Below are 17,264 nucleotides of genomic sequence, written 5' to 3' on the forward strand. Positions count from 1 at the left end.
TGCCTCACAGGAGGTACTCCCGGCAGCTCCTCGGGGAAAACATCTGGAAACTCACGCACCACAGGGACCTCCTCAACTGATTTCGGTCTCTCGGGAACCTCCCGCGTATCCATCACATACGCCACAAAACCCTTACAGCCCTGCTGTAGACACTGCCTCGCCCTAGCGGCCGAACAAAAAGCTGATCCCGAACGGGTACCCTCGCCGTACACCGAAAGGACTCCCCCACTATGGTCTCGTATGCTCACCAGCTGACGCTCACAGTCGATGACAGCGCCGAATCGGCTCAACCAGTCCATGCCTACGATGACACAGACATCACCCATCGCAATAGGGATCAGGTCAATCGGGAATTCAACCCCGAAAATCTCTAGTACACATCCCCGAAGAACCTCCGTGGCACAAATCACTTTCTCGTCAGCTATAGAAACCCTCAAAGGTCAACTCAACGACTCACGACTAACGCTGGTATGCTGACTAAAGGCTAAGGACACAAAGGACCTACTCGCACCCGAGTCAAATAACACTAAGGCAGGCACAGAGTTCACAAGGAAAGTACCTACGCATATAATAACATAAGCATAACATCACGACATTTAAAATAAATACATGAATTACAACATACCTGCCACGACATCGGGCGCAGCGCGGACCTCTTCCGCAGTCAGCTGAAAGGCTCTTCCCCGAGCCCTCGGGGCCTCGGCCTTCACCGGTCGAGTCGCAGTAGCTCCGGCAGCAGGTGCAGATCCCTGAAGAAGCTGAGGGCACTCGGCCTTCCTATGGCCAGTCTGGTTGCAATGAAAGCAAACCGTAAATCCCTTGGGACACTCCCTAGCAATGTGCCCCTCCTTGCCACACTTGTAGCAAGAACCAGATCGACACGCCCCCTCGTGACCCTTGCTGCACTTTCCGCAAGTGCGGCTCTTCGAATCTCCCGTCCTCGCATCGGCGGACTTGGTCCGCTTGGCTGCCGGCTGGAACTGAGCCGGTCGCCGGTCCACCCGCTGAGACTCGGCCTCCTCCCTGGCCTGGGTCTCCAACTCGATCTCGCACTTCCTGGCATTCGCCTGAAGCTCAGCAAAAGTATGGTAGGTGGAGTTCGACACAAACTCCCGGATATCCCTCCTCAACACTCCCAAGTATCAACACTCCCAAGTACCGGCTCATCCGAGCCTGATCAGTGGACACCAGCTCGGGGCAGAACATCGCCCTCTCATGAAACTTCCGCGTAATCACCGCAACAGAATCAGTACCCTGCTTGAGGGTTAAGAACTCCTGCACCAATCATTCCCTCTCCACCGGGGGAACGTACTCATCCCTGAACATGGCAGTAAACCCCTCCCATGTCACCGCTGTAGTCTCTGCCAAGGTGAAGTTCGCCGTCACGAACTTCCACCAGTCCTTCGCTCCCAGGCGGAGCTGGTTCAAAGCGAACTGTACCCTCAGGTGCTCCGGGCATGAACACGTGTAGAAGCACCCCTCTATATCCGCGATCCACCTCATCGCAGCAATCGGATCCTGCGTCCCATCGAACTCCGGTGGCTTCGTGTTGCTGAACTCTCGGAACAGCAACGAGTTACCTCCCTGTGGCCTAGCAGCGGCCACAACTGCGGTAGCTGCAGCGGTTGCAGCCTCAGTCAACGCGGCGTACCGCTCATCGAATGTCTCCATCAGGGTGGTCTTAATAGACCCAAACATCTCCAGGATCTCAGCCCGGATCGTGGCCGCCACCTCCTCGTGAATCATCTGACGAATATCCTCGTCACTCACACCGCTCGTACTCGCTCTGTGGTGTGGTCTAACCATGATGTCTCTGAAATACAACATAAAACTATCAGAGACTCCTCCGAGTATAATCGTACTCGATACGCAACTCTACTCAGTCCCTGATATCCAGGGATTCTTACTTGGGTCTCCCACTGACCCGGTGTCCTCGGTAGTACGGGCCCAATACTACCGACCACACCGCATCAGTGTTCATCCCAAGTCCTCCTCCCAAAACTCCGGATAGTGAGTACTCTACCGCTGATATGCACTATCTACCCGCATGCTAGCAACGCATCTCATATAGGCAAATTTCCCTAGACTAAGGCATCACAAATTAGGCCACTCTAGTCCTATCATGGATACCTAGTCTTCTAGCATGCATAACAATTCATATCATATAATATTGTAAGGTATTTTGGGGATCTTTACCGTTCGGGCGCTGACTGATCGTACACACTGCTTCTTTCTTGCTTACCACAAAACCATTTACAAAAGTTTATGCCTTTATTTAAAAAGTTTCCCTCAAATCCTCGGTTTGAGTTCAACTACTCCCGAAGGTGCTCCCGAATCCCTCAAACCAAGGCTCTGATACCAATTGTAACAACGCAAATTTTCAAACAAATTTTTCTTTTTAAAAATATATTTATTTCCATTCATAACAAGGCATAAATAGTTTAAGTATTCTGTCAAATACAAATAGTCAAAATCCCAAGATCATAAAATCAGTCTTCAGTGTGTATCGATCACGCCGACGCCTTCCCACGGTCCTCGCTAGTACCTGAAATACATGCACAACAACTGTAAGCATAAATGCTTAGTGAGTTCCCCAATATACAACTTACGCACATACGCCTTTCCAGGCCCGACCTTCCGGTCCATGTGTCTCAGGGGACTTCCGTCCCTGCTGGGTAAACCTTCCGATCCTACCCACGCCGACCTTCCGGTCCATCACACAACATATCGCCTTCCGGCCCATAACATATTGCCTTCCGGCCCATAATATAATCGCCTTCCGGCCCATAACATACATAGCACATATAACAAATAACTTACCACATATAGCATACATATCACATATCATATCCGACCTTCCGACCACACAGTCAAACCCTTCCGGGTACAGTATAGTGAGAAGACTCACCTCGTAAAAGCTGAACGCTAGCAAATCCCGAAATGACTCGTGCACAACCGACGAGCTACAACCTCCCTATAACATCACATATCTCATTAATACTTATATCTTCTAAGTGTGACTATCCCTAAGAAGTCAGACTTAGGTCAACTCTGGTCAACGGTCAACGGTCAACTCGACCGGACTCGGCGAGTACCATGGCGACTCGGCGAGTCTAGACGTCCTCCAACTTTCTGAGATTCCTTATCTACTCGTCGAGTATCCTCCTCGACCCAACGAGTTACTCCTGGAAGAATCGCGGGGCCACCCCGACTCCACTCGCCGGGTCTGAAGAACAACTCGGCGAGTCCCAGTAAATCTTCAAGCTACTCGCCGAGTCTGAAGAACAACTCGGCGAGTCCATGCCATGCAGACGATCAACTGCTTCCTGAATTACGTATGGTCCCGAGATATACAATCATGGAACTTTCTGGACTTCTAAACACCTTATTACTGGGGTATAAACGTCTGGGTAATAACATAATAACCCATCTAATCACTAAATGGGTTTCATAAACCCTAGATTCGTATACACATCAAAATAACAGAAAGGAATCCGAAATATTACCTGGAATATGCCCTCTCTGTGTCTCCAAACCGCAGAACTCGAATCCCTTGCTGTTCCTTTAGCCAAAACCCTTCTCCTCCTTGCCCAACAATTTCTTCAAGCCCTAATATCCTCCAATCTTGCTCTAGATGCCCACAGCCGTTTAGGGTTCGTCTCAATCGACTAAAGACGGACAATGACGGCCTATAAGAGCATTATATACGATCCAAAACCGAACGGTTAGGGTTTCTGCTGAACAGCGTCGACTCGCCGAGTCCATATCTGGACTCGTCGAGTCCAGTCGCGGACCCGCGACCAAGTCTGCAATCCTACTCGGCGAGTCTAGGCTCCAACTCGCCGAGTCCCCTCTCAACTCACCCCAAAAACATAATTAAACAATACCTGAGATTTCGGGCTGTTACAACACTGATAAATTTAGATGAACCTAACAACTACAACGAAGCCATGGCAGGCCTCGAGTCTGCTAAATGGAAAGAGGCGATGGACAGTGATATCCAGTCCATGTATGACAATTAAGTTTAGAACTTGGTTGATAATGTATCAGGTCATAAGACAGTCGGGTGCAAATCGATCTTCAAGAAGAAGACCGATATGGATGGGAAAGTACACACTTATAAGGCACGACTAGTTGCGAAGGGCTTTACTCAAACTCCAGGAGTTGACTATGATGAGACCTTCTCGTTAGTAGTGAAGATTAAGTCTATTAGGGTTATGCAGCCATAGTTGCATTTCATGATTATGAAATAAGGCAAATGGATGTCAAAACCGCTTTCCTTAATGGAAAGTTAGCTGAGGATGTTTACATGAGTCAGCCAGAGGGTTTTGTCATTGCAAAGTACCCTAATAAAGTGTGTAAGCTTGAGAAATCTATTTATGGATTGAAAAAAACATCTCGCGGATGGAATCTTTGTTTCGATGAGAAAGTCAAAGAGTTTGGATTTTAGAGAAGCGAGGATGAGTCATGTGTATATGTCAAGGCTACTGGGAGAATAGTTAGCTTTCTGGTGTTGTATGTGGATGACATACTTCTCATAGGAAATGACATCCCAACCTTGAAGGAGCTTAACTCCTGGCTTGGGAAATGTTTCACTATGAAGGACCTTAGAGAAGCTACCTATATTTTGGGGATAAGGATATTGAGAGACAGGAGTAAGAGACTAATTGGACTTAGTCAAAGTACCTACTTGGAAAAGGTGTTGAAAAGATTTAACATGATGGATTCCAAGAAAGGTGACTTACCAATCCTGAGCAATGCCAAACTTAGTAAAACTTAGAGTTCGAGTATAGAGGCTGAAATAGCTGAGATGATTAGAATACCATATGCTTCTGCGGTTGGCTCGATCATGTATGCTATGACTTGTACTCGCCCTGATGTGACCTTTGTGTTGAGCATGGTCAGCAGATATCAAGGGAATCCTGGAAAGGCTCACTGGACTATGGTAACTAACATTCTCAAGTACCTACGGAGCACTAAGGACTGGGTCCTTACCCTCGGTGGGAGTGATGAATTGAGAATGGTGGGGTATAGTGATGCCAGCTTTCATACCGACAAAAATAATTTCCGCTCTGAGTTGAGCTGTGTATTTACCTTGATTGGAGGAGAAATAACTTGGAAAAGTTCCAAGCATGAGACAGTAGTGAGGCGTAAAATGAGGCAATATGGCTGAAGAACTTCATCGGAGACCTTGGAGTTGTACCAGCTATATAGGAGCCTATGGAGATTTTCTTGTGACAGCGATAGTGCAGTTGCCTTAGCCAAGGAACCAAGGGATCACGGCAGATTCAGGCACGTTGACATAAAATATTACTTCATAAGACATCGGATAGAAGAAGGACTCCTCGTAGCAAAGAGGGTATCATCAGAGGAGAACTAATTAGATCCCCATATGAAGGGATTGAGTAGGGTTAAGTAGTTACAACATGCGAGGCGCATCGGGCGGAAGGACGATATTAGTTTTAATGATTAGATAGTTTTGAAACTTATAATAGTTAAAATGTAATTGACATTTGATGATTAATTAAAAGGTGTTTTTTATTTATAAATAATGTTACTATTTTGTGTCAATAATTTATTATTGTTTCACTTTGCATGTTTTGACTTCCAGAATAATTATATTATTCAAACTGTCCACAGTCAATCTTACTTTGGAAGTAGGTATTTAGGCAAGACTATCATGAATTTGGCTTGTAGATTGTCTGAATTGCATTATACATAGCAAAGGATTGCAACAACATTCATGAGTGCTCATAAGGTCTGAGTATTGGATTAAACATACGCTCACTTGTATCACTTCATGGAATTTATCTTGAGTGATCTTGAGACGATAATATCATATAAGTCTTCAAACCAAGAGATATGAGTTGACGACTATGAGTTGGTTGTACATTGATAGTACGAAAACACATCAGTTACTTGATGCTATAAAACGTGTTGTTGTGTACAATTTGACGAGTAGTTATTACAAGCATATGAGTCGAAGTTTATATGTTCCTTGTAGTCCTTGGAGGATTAAAAGCGATATATTGTGCCCCTCGATGATTTTGTCTTGACTTATGTGTCAGGCCCGGTCAGAACTAAATTGATGTGTTCGGTTAAGTTCTATGTCAAAACAATTGGAAATCAGGAAACAACTGTTGGACAATAAGTATGATGTTGTTCCATGTATTTGTCCAGCTGATATCTTGAGAACAGAGGATTATACGATCACTTATCTAAAATGGCACGTCACAGTTCGTTAGAGGCTTTTAAGAGCTACGACTGCTAGTCGGTGTTTTAAGTCGTACATGCACCTATAGTTATTAGACTGTTCCAAGTGGGAGACTGTTGGATAAGGTGTCTAAGTCCATAACTATAATTGGTATGTACTTGACCCGAGAGTAGCATGGTTCATTTGGGTTGCATGTCACCAGTTAAATTTGTAAGGATGGACTTTTGAAAAGAGGTTATTTATGATTTATTAATATATTATAAGTTCTAATATATTAATATGAAATCATATTATTTAATTAGTATTGATCAAGAATTAATTTGGAATTAGTTTAGTGATCAAAAGAGACTAATTAAATATAAGGGGTTGATTTGGTAAATCAATGATTCAAATAGTGTGGGCCTATGGTTATTTAGGTAGGGCTAAACCAACATGGTATTCCATGGATAGTCCATGGAGGTTTAACCAATGGAGCCTAAGTAAGATGAAAGTGTTGGATAAGGTGTCTAAGTCCATAACTATTTCGGGCTTGTACTTGACCCGACCCGACATGGTCCATTTGGGTTGCATGGCACCATGCAATTGGATAGACTAAATGAGAGAAATAACACTTGGAGATTATTAATATATTATAAGTTCTAATATATTAATAATATTATTTGATTAGTTGATCAAAGAATTAATTTGGAATTAATTAAGTGATCAAAGGATAACTAATTAAATATATGGGTTGATTATGTAAATCATCTATATCTTATATAGTGGGCTAAGAGGCTCCATGGATTATCAAGTTGGGTTCTACCCATAGGATGCTCCATGGATGCTCCATGGGAGTTACAAACCCATGGGTCATGGAAATGAAGAGTCATGACACATTAGGGTTTACATGGTGTAACCCTAGATGTGTCAACACTATATAAGAGTCCCATTCTCCACAAAATTGGCCATACATATGAACACAAGTTGAACACTAAAGAAACTAGAGGGCTTGGCCGATTTTGAGAAGTGTGTATTATCTCAAGAGTCTTTCCAAGAGCATTTGGTGTTGTGTGAAGCATTTGAGGCATCACACTTGGGGTGCTAGGCTCACAAGGTTTCAAAGGAACACAAGCAACAACAAGGTAAGTTATTCTATCTATGATTCAAGTTAAAATTGTTCCCCATGTATGCTAGATAGGAATATAACCTTGGAATTCAACTTTGCATGATAATTAGACAAACATAGATCCAAGGTTATTAGGGTTGCATGTACACTTAGGAAGTGTTAGAATGCTCTAAACCCATCAGTGGTATCAGAGCCTAGGCTTGTTTGTTTGTTATTTGTGCTTAAAAGTTGAAGAAAGTCGAAAATCTTGCTGTCTGACTGATGGACTCGGCGAGTCCATGGGGAGGACTCGTCGAGTTCATGTGTATCTTCAACCTACTCGGCGAGTAGGTTTATGCACTCGGCGAGTAGGGTCGACAGAGTGCAGAATTTCGACTTCAGTTGCTGGAAATGGATTAAAAACATTACCCTAAACTGTTTTGGTACTTGAAAATTTGTTTTAGCTAGTGTAATGTTTTTGCTAATTCATTTACAACAACTAGTTATCAAAATTACAAAGTTTAATGTGATTTTGATTCTTGAAAGTGTTCATATTCATATTCTTGTTCTTATGATGTTTAGATGATCATAGGAATTATTTGTAACCTATGTGGTAGATTAATTCATGATCATAATGTGTTTTAATGGAGTCCATAACTTGTCCTCAAGTTATGGAAAACCAAAAGTCTCTTGGATTAAAAAAAACCATTAAAAGAACACAAGAGTTAGGAAAAATGAAAAGTCCTCATTTTATTACTCTATTAAACTCATAAGTTACAAGATATGAAAAGTTTTGAAAGTTTACAAAACTTGCCCTCAAGTTTTGGAACAAGTAAAGTTAAGTTAAAACTTTAGTTCCAACCCCTAGAATTTTAAAAGTTAAAATTCAACCCTTATACTTATATTATTATGATTTAATAATTATATATATATATATATATATATATATATATATATATGTATAAGAACAAAAGTCGTCTTACCGCTAGTACGCCTCATTCACGAAGCCGGTCTATAAGGTGGGTATAAGGTTGTTGCCTATAAAATGGTGACTTAATGGGTGTCCACTCTCACCCACCGCTTGCTTGATCGGTGGAGGGTCGTTAGCCGAACGGGTAAGACAAGGACTTATTAATTCTCATTCAAAGTATGATGAATATTATAAAGTAACTAAATGTTTTATTAAATTCCCAATCTTAGTTACTTTAGGAAAAATGTGAATAAGGTGCTATTCCATGAAATTACACTTAACACTTTGATTAAGTCGTTGGTGGAGCGTGTGTGGTTAACCGGCACACTAACTTGGACTTAACAAGGTAGGTAAAGGGTGACTTAGGGTTTATTATAGTATCGATGGAGCGTGTGTGGTTAACCGGCACATCGATTGAGTGATAAACTTTAAGGGTACCAAGTGATTTGCATGGTTACTTCACACCTCGTTTTGTGATCCTCGGTATCCCAGTCACAAAACTTGGAGGGCACACTCGAGATTGAAACATGCCTTTGAAAAGTTCATTGAATCTCAAAGAATCTAGGAATTTCTAAGAACCATTCAAAAACCTAATACTAAAATATTGCGGTTTTCGTGGTGGAAATTGGTGAATCGTCATTCACCTACCTTTCAAATATGATATAGCTTAGATTACGGCATACCTCTTCTAAGTTATATTATATTGTGATTGGATCCTAGCCTTAATATTACATTTGGGTGTTTTATTAAGGACTCTCTTATATCTAAACTAATCTTGTCCTCTTTTCTTCAGATGTCTTTCAACAATGCTTCTGGCTCTAATCCTAATGGCTCCTTTTCCCTCATGAACTTGTGTGGGAAAGTCACCTTTGATGGATCCAACTTCAATGAGTGGATCAGAAACATCAGGATGATTACCCGCTACGAGGACAAAGAATATGTCCTTGACAAGGAGCTTAAGGAGATTGATGAGTCCACTGCAACTCCTCAGGAGATCGCTGAATTTCGGGCACATGAAAGGGATGCTACGAAAGTGGCTTGCATCATGATGGCCACGATGACAGCGGAACTCCAAAAGTCTTATGAGGATTTCTACCCTTATGACATGCACCAAGATTTGATGGAAAGATACCATCAAAGTGCACGACAAGAGAGGTATGAAATCATCTGCTCCATGATAACAACCATGATGAAGGACGGGGAATCCGTCACGAACCACATGCAGAAAATGCAAAGGTATGTGGATCGTTTGCTGAAGCTTAATGTGAACTTCCCGGAGGATCTTGCAATAGATATTATTTTGCATTCCTTACCATCGTGCTATGATCAATTCCGCATGACATATCACATGAACAAGGAAGAAGTCACCCTCAGCAAACTTCAGGGACTTCTCAAGACCGCAGAAACAGGTCTTAAGGGGAAGTCGGTTGCTATCACTCCTACTCAAAACTCTACTCCGGTTTTGGCAATCGGGAAAAGTCGAGGGAGGAAGAGAAAGAGCTCTTCTAAGGGTACCAAGGTTCGGACCCTTGATGGCTCTTCTTCAAGTGGAACCAAGAAAGGTTTCATTACCCCTTCTTCTGACCCAAAAGAGGCTGAATGCTTCTATTGCCATGAAAAGGCTCATTGGAAGCGGAACTGCCCAAAATACCAGCAAGATGTAAAGGATGGGAAAGTTAAACCCAACCATGCAGGTATTTACACTATCATTTCTAATAACTCACCCCATTCTAATTCTTGGGTCCTTGATACCGGTTGTGGTATTCATATTTGTTGTGACTTGCAGGGACTAAGAAGAAGTGAGAATGTGGAGCAAGGAAGGATAAACTTGATCATGGGGGATAGGAAAGCTATACCTGTTACCAAGATTGGAGTTTATACTTTATCGCTAAGTAGTGGGTTTAGTTTAGATTTGAATAAGTGTTGTTATTCGCCAGGAATGGCAAGAAATATTATTTCCTTTCATGCTTTGTACAAACAAGGGTTTACCTTTTCATTTAATAATGAAGTTGGTTCTATTGATGCTTTCTTTAATAATGTTCTTTATTTTAAAGCATTACCTTGTGATGGTGTGTATGAAGCTGTATCTGTTGTAGATAACTTAGGAAATAATGTTTTGTGTATTGATTCTACTAATAATAACTTGGATAAAGCATCTTTATGGCATTGTCGTCTTGGACATATAAGCAAGAAACGCATAGGCCAACTCCAAAAGGATGGAGTCTTGGAGTCGTTTGACCTAAAGTCAGATGATAGTTGCGAATCATGCTTACTTGGAAAAATGACAAAGTCACCCTTCACAGGTTCGTGTGAGAGGGGTGAAGGTTTGTTGGACCTTATACACACGGATGTGTGTGGACCATTCAAACATGCCACAAGGGATGCTAATCGTTATTATTTGACTTTTACTGATGATTATAGTAGATATGGATATGTCTACTTGATCAAGCATAAGTCTGAGACTTTCGAGAGGTTTAAGGAATTTAAACAGGAAGTCGAGAATCAATTGGGCAGGAACATTAAGAAGCTTCGATCCGATCGTGGTGGTGAGTATCTTAGTTCAGAGTTCCTCGACTATCTAAGGGAATGTGGGATAGTCTCACAATTGACACCTCCCAGGACACCACAGTTGAATGGTGTGGCTGAGAGGCGTAATCGAACCTTGTTGGATATGGTTCGTTCCATGATGAGTCGAGCTACGCTACCAATCTCATTCTGGGGGTATGCCTTAGAGACTGCCGCCCATATTCTTAATCTAGTCCCTACAAAGAAAGTTGCCAAAACTCCTCACGAGATGTGGACTGGTAAAGTACCTAAACTAGACCACATCAAGATTTGGGGTTGTGAGGCTTTCGTGAGACGCGAGACTCATGATAAGCTCGAACCTCGAAGCGAGAGGTGTATTTTCATCGGTTACCCACAGCGATCCTTTGGTTACCTCTTCTACAGACCTAGTGACAATGTGGTCTTTGTAGCAAGAAGAGGAGTCTTTCGAGAAAGAGAGTTTATAAGCCAAGGAGACAGTGGGAGGCAAATTGATCTTGAAGAAATTCAAGAATCAAGCGGTGAAGGAACTTCAAACTCTAGCCCTCAACTTGAGGAGGAAACTCCTGTTGAGCAAATTGACAAATCTGTACCTCTGAGACGTTCCACGAGAGTTAGGAGTGCACCTGAGCATTACTATGGATTCCATATTACTGCAGAAGGTGAGACACTTATTAGTGATGAGACACTAGTAAGTCAAGATGACCCTAACAGCTACGAGGAAGCCACGGCAGGCCCCGAGTCTGCTAAATGGAAAGAGGCTATGGATAGCGAGATACAATCCATGTATGACAATCAAGTTTGGAACTTGGTTGAAAATGTACCAGGTCGCAAGACAGTAGGGTGCAAATGGGTCTTCAAGAAGAAGACCGACATGGATGGTAAAGTACACACTTATAAGGCTAGACTGGTTGCAAAGGGCTTCTCTCAAATTCCTGGAGTGGATTATGATGAGACCTTTTCTCCGGTAGCCAAGATTAAGTCTATTCGGGTTCTGTTAGCCATAGCTGCATTTCATGATTATGAAATATGGCAGATGGATGTCAAAACCGCCTTCCTTAATGGAAAGTTGGCTGAAGATGTTTACATGAGTCAGCCAGAGGGTTTTGTCAGCAACGAGTACCCTAATAGAGTGTGTAAGCTTGAGAAATCCATTTATGGATTGAAGCAAGCACCTCGCAGATGGAATCTTTGCTTTGATGAAAAGGTCAAGGAATTTGGCTTTTCTAGGAGTGAAGATGAATCTGGTGTGTATGTCAAGGCTAGTGGGAGTATAGTTAGCTTTTTGGTATTGTATGTGGATGACATACTACTCATAGGAAACAACATTCCAACCCTGCAGGAAGTAAAGTCCTGGCTTGGGAAGTGTTTCGCTATGAAGGACCTTGGTGAAGCTGCCTATATTTTAGGGATAAGAATCTTGAGAGATCGGAGTAAAAGACTAATTGGACTTAGTCAGAGTACCTACTTGGATAAGGTGCTGAAGAGATTCAGCATGCAGGATTCCAAGAAAGGAGAGTTACCCATCCAAAGTAACACCAGATTGAGTAAGACACAAAGCCCTAGCACTGAGGCTGAGATAGCAGAAATGAGTCGAACACCTTATGCTTCGGCTGTAGGATCGATCATGTATGCTATGACGTGTACTCGACCCGATGTAGCTTTTGCCTTGAGCATGGTTAGCAGGTATCAGGCGAACCCTGGCAAGGCACACTGGACTGCGGTAAAGAATATCCTCAAGTACCTACGGAGGACTAAGGACTGGGTCCTTACCCTCGGTGGGAGTGTTGACTTGAGAGTTGTAGGGTATAGTGATGCTAGCTTCCAGACTGATAGGGATAATTTCCGCTCTCAGTCGGGCTGGGTCTTTACCCTAAACGGAGGAGCAATTTCTTGGAAGAGTTCCAAGCAAGAGACAGTGGCTGATTCTACTTGTGAATCAGAGTATATTGCAGCTAGCGAAGCAGCAAAGGAGGCTATATGGCTGAAGAACTTCATTGGAGACCTTGGAGTTGTACCAGCTATTAAAGAGCCAATGGAAATTTTCTGTGATAGTGAAAGTGCTGTTGCCTTAGCCAAGGAACCAAGGGATCATGGGAGATCCAGACACATCGACAGAAAATACCATTTCATTAGACATCGGATCGAAGAAGGACACCTCGTGGCAAAGAGGGTATCATCAGATGAGAATCCGGCAGATCCCCTCACAAAGGGACTGACTCGGGTTAAGCATCTTCAGCATGCTCGGAGCATAGGGCTGAAGGATGATATTAGATTTAGTAGTTAGATAATCTCGAAATTTGTAAAGTGTAATTGACAATTGATGATGAATAAAAGTGTTTTATTTATGAGTAAAGTGTTGCTATCTCTTGTCGATCGTTTACTATATTTCTTTTGCATGTTTTGACTTCCAGAATAATTTTGTTTGGTATAACATATTATTCAAACCTCCACAGTCGGTCATATGTTGGAAGTAGATATGAATCAAGGCTGTCATGTTTGGTTGTAGAGGTCTTGGACAAGGCTACAACAATCATGAGTGCTCATAAGTTCTGAGCATTGGACTCAACCCACGCTCACTGGAATCACTTCATGGAATTCTATCTCGAGTGATCGTGAGACGGTAATATCATATAAGTCTTCAAACCTAGAGATATGATTTGTTACTTACAAGTTGGTTATGCATTGACTGTACGAAACCGCATTGGTAACTCGATGTTATAAAACGTACTTTTGTGTGTAATTCAATGAGTGGTAGAACAAACATATGAGTCGAAGTTTATCTGTTCCTTCTTGGATTAGAAGCTGATATCTGGGCCCCTCGATGATTTTGTTTTGACCCATGTACTGGGCCCGGTCAGAACTAAGTTGATGTGTTCAATTAAGTTCTATGTCAAACAAATCGGAAATCGGGAAACAAATGCTGGACAATAAGCAAGATAATGTTCCATGTATTTGTCCGGCTGATATCTAGAACGGAGGATTATATGATCACTTATCTTAAATGGCGTACCATCATCTTCTCAGTTCCGAGAGACCTTGAAAGAGCTACGATTGCCGATCGGTTCCTGAAGTACTAGAGATATAGTTATTAGACTTATCCAAGTGGGAGACTGTTGGATAAGGTGTCTAAGTCCATAACTATTTCGGGCTTGTACTTGACCCGACCCGGCATGGTCCATTTGGGTTGCATGGCACCATGCAATTGGATAGACTAAATGAGAGAAATAACACTTGGAGATTATTAATATATTATAAGTTCTAATATATTAATAATATTATTTGATTAGTTGATCAAAGAATTAATTTGGAATTAATTAAGTGATCAAAGGATAACTAATTAAATATATGGGTTGATTATGTAAATCATCTATATCTTATATAGTGGGCTAAGAGGCTCCATGGATTATCAAGTTGGGTTCTACCCATAGGATGCTCCATGGATGCTCCATGGGAGTTACAAACCCATGGGTCATGGAAATGAAGAGTCATGACACATTAGGGTTTACATGGTGTAACCCTAGATGTGTCAACACTATATAAGAGTCCCATTCTCCACAAAATTGGCCATACATATGAACACAAGTTGAACACTAAAGAAACTAGAGGGATTGGCCGATTTTGAGAAGTGTGTATTATCTCAAGAGTCTTTCCAAGAGCATTTGGTGTTGTGTGAAGCATTTGAGGCATCACACTTGGGGTGCTAGGCTCACAAGGTTTCAAAGGAACACAAGCAACAACAAGGTAAGTTATTCTATCTATGATTCAAGTTAAAATTGTTCCCCATGTATGCTAGATAGGAATATAACCTTGGAATTCAACTTTGCATGATAATTAGACAAACATAGATCCAAGGTTATTAGGGTTGCATGTACACTTAGGAAGTGTTAGAATGCTCTAAACCCATCAGTGGTATCAGAGCCTAGGCTTGTTTGTTTGTTATTTGTGCTTAAAAGTTGAAGAAAGTCGAAAATCTTGCTGTCTGACTGATGGACTCGGCGAGTCCATGGGGAGGACTCGTTGAGTTCATGTGTATCTTCAACCTACTCGGCGAGTAGGTTTATGCACTCGGCGAGTAGGGTCGACAGAGTGCAGAATTTCGACTTCAGTTGCTGGAAATGGATTAGAAACATTACCCTAAACTGTTTTGGTACTTGAAAATTTGTTTTAGCTAGTGTAATGTTTTTGCTAATTCATTTACAACAACTAGTTATCAAAATTACAAAGTTTAATGTGATTTTGATTCTTGAAAGTGTTCATATTCATATTCTTGTTCTTATGATGTTTAGATGATCATAGGAATTATTTGTAACCTATGTGGTAGATTAATTCATGATCATAATGTGTTTTAATGGAGTCCATAACTTGTCCTCAAGTTATGGAAAACCAAAAGTCTCTTGGATTAAAAAAAACCATTAAAAGAACACAAGAGTTAGGAAAAATGAAAAGTCCTCATTTTATTACTCTATTAAACTCATAAGTTACAAGATATGAAAAGTTTTGAAAGTTTACAAAACTTGCCCTCAAGTTTTGGAACAAGTAAAGTTAAGTTAAAACTTTAGTTCCAACCCCTAGAATTTTAAAAGTTAAAATTCAACCCTTATACTTATATTATTATGATTTAATAATTATATATATATATATATATATATATATATATATATATATATATATATATATATATATATATGTATAAGAACAAAAGTCGTCTTACCGCTAGTACGCCTCATTCACGAAGCCGGTCTATAAGGTGGGTATAAGGTTGTTGCCTATAAAATGGTGACTTAATGGGTGTCCACTCTCACCCACCGCTTGCTTGATCGGTGGAGGGTCGTTAGCCGAACGGGTAAGACAAGGACTTATTAATTCTCATTCAAAGTATGATAAATATTATAAAGTAACTAAATGTTTTATTAAATTCCCAATCTTAGTTACTTTAGGAAAAATGTGAATAAGGTGCTATTCCATGAAATTACACTTAACACTTTGATTAAGTCGTTGGTGGAGCGTGTGTGGTTAACCGGCACACTAACTTGGACTTAACAAGGTAGGTAAAGGGTGACTTAGGGTTTATTATAGTATCGATGGAGCGTGTGTGGTTAACCGGCACATCGATTGAGTGATAAACTTTAAGGGTACCAAGTGATTTGCATGGTTACTTCACACCTCGTTTTGTGATCCTCGGTATCCCAGTCACAAAACTTGGAGGGCACACTCGAGATTGAAACATGCCTTTGAAAAGTTCATTGAATCTCAAAGAATCTAGGAATTTCTAAGAACCATTCAAAAACCTAATACTAAAATATTGCGGTTTTCGTGGTGGAAATTGGTGAATCGTCATTCACCTACCTTTCAAATATGATATAGCTTAGATTACGGCATACCTCTTCTAAGTTATATTATATTGTGATTGGATCCTAGCCTTAATATTACATTTGGGTGTTTTATTAAGGACTCTCTTATATCTAAACTAATCTTGTCCTCTTTTCTTCAGATGTCTTTCAACAATGCTTCTGGCTCTAATCCTAATGGCTCCTTTTCCCTCATGAACTTGTGTGGGAAAGTCACCTTTGATGGATCCAACTTCAATGAGTGGATCAGAAACATCAGGATGATTACCCGCTACGAGGACAAAGAATATGTCCTTGACAAGGAGCTTAAGGAGATTGATGAGTCCACTGCAACTCCTCAGGAGATCGCTGAATTTCGGGCACATGAAAGGGATGCTACGAAAGTGGCTTGCATCATGATGGCCACGATGACAGCGGAACTCCAAAAGTCTTATGAGGATTTCTACCCTTATGACATGCACCAAGATTTGATGGAAAGATACCATCAAAGTGCACGACAAGAGAGGTATGAAATCATCTGCTCCATGATAACAACCATGATGAAGGACGGGGAATCCGTCACGAACCACATGCAGAAAATGCAAAGGTATGTGGATCGTTTGCTGAAGCTTAATGTGAACTTCCCGGAGGATCTTGCAATAGATATTATTTTGCATTCCTTACCATCGTGCTATGATCAATTCCGCATGACATATCACATGAACAAGGAAGAAGTCACCCTCAGCAAACTTCAGGGACTTCTCAAGACCGCAGAAACAGGTCTTAAGGGGAAGTCGGTTGCTATCACTCCTACTCAAAACTCTACTCCGGTTTTGGCAATCGGGAAAAGTCGAGGGAGGAAGAGAAAGAGCTCTTCTAAGGGTACCAAGGTTCGGACCCTTGATGGCTCTTCTTCAAGTGGAACCAAGAAAGGTTTCATTACCCCTTCTTCTGACCCAAAAGAGGCTGAATGCTTCTATTGCCATGAAAAGGCTCATTGGAAGCGGAACTGCCCAAAATACCAGCAAGATGTAAAGGATGGGAAAGTTAAACCCAACCATGCAGGTATTTACACTATCATTTCTAATAACTCACCCCATTCTAATTCTTGGGTCCTTGATA

Source organism: Lactuca sativa, chromosome 4 (assembly GCF_002870075.4).
Source record: "Lactuca sativa cultivar Salinas chromosome 4, Lsat_Salinas_v11, whole genome shotgun sequence".
NCBI lineage: Eukaryota > Viridiplantae > Streptophyta > Magnoliopsida > Asterales > Asteraceae > Lactuca > Lactuca sativa.